Source organism: Myotis davidii, unplaced genomic scaffold, assembly GCF_000327345.1.
Source record: "Myotis davidii unplaced genomic scaffold, ASM32734v1 scaffold72, whole genome shotgun sequence".
NCBI lineage: Eukaryota > Metazoa > Chordata > Mammalia > Chiroptera > Vespertilionidae > Myotis > Myotis davidii.
This window is the reverse complement of record NW_006284618.1, coordinates 7,216,229-7,217,040: the sequence shown is the minus strand read 5'-3', so window position 1 is coordinate 7,217,040 and position 812 is coordinate 7,216,229.

Here is an 812-nt window from a genome sequence, read left to right as displayed (position 1 = left end):
CCCTGAGGGCAGCGGTGGGCGAGGCAGGCCGTCTCCATTCTGTCTTGTTGTGTCCCGTCCCCAAGGCGTCTGCTGCAGCTTTGTCCCCTGTCTGCACTGCTCTGCACGCGTCCGAGAAGGCAGCTACTGAAAGGACAGTGTGGGAGGAAGCAGAGGGCCACCCCCAGAGGGCATCCTGTCCCACCCAGCTCAGCGGGTCTGGGGTGCTCGCTCCAGCCGGGGTCTGGTGGCAGATCTGGGTCCCCAGGCGACGGGGAGCCACCAGGTAGCAGCGGCCATGGCCTGGCGCCCTCCGTGTGGCCGCAGCGACAGGACAGCCTGGCCCGCGGCTGGTGTGGGGGCGAGCGTCCCACCTGTTTCTCTCACCTGCAGAAGCGCCCTGTGCGGGCGGGCTGGCCATCGCACGCGTGCTCTGCGTGTGCCGCAAGCATTGACGTGACTGGCAAACCTCCAGGAGAGAGGCCGGTGACGGGGGTCAGGCGGTGCCTGTCTGCTTACAGGTGCCGCTCTCTGAGGGCAACCACTGGCCCCAGGACCCTTCCTCTGGGCCCAGCCGCTCACCCACTCTCAGGGGCGCGTGCACGTGCCCTTGGGCGCGCCATGAGCTCAACTCTCCACCAGAGGGTGAGGCTAGAGACGAACCAGGCAGTGCTGGCCAGCGTGGCTCCGTGGTTAGGGCGTCCACCGATGCACCCGAAAGGTTGTTGGTTTGATTCCTGGTCAAGGCCATGTACCTGGGTTACAGATTCCACCTCCTGGCCCTGATCTGGGCTCATGTGGAAGGCAACCAATCTATGCGTCTCTCTCACATC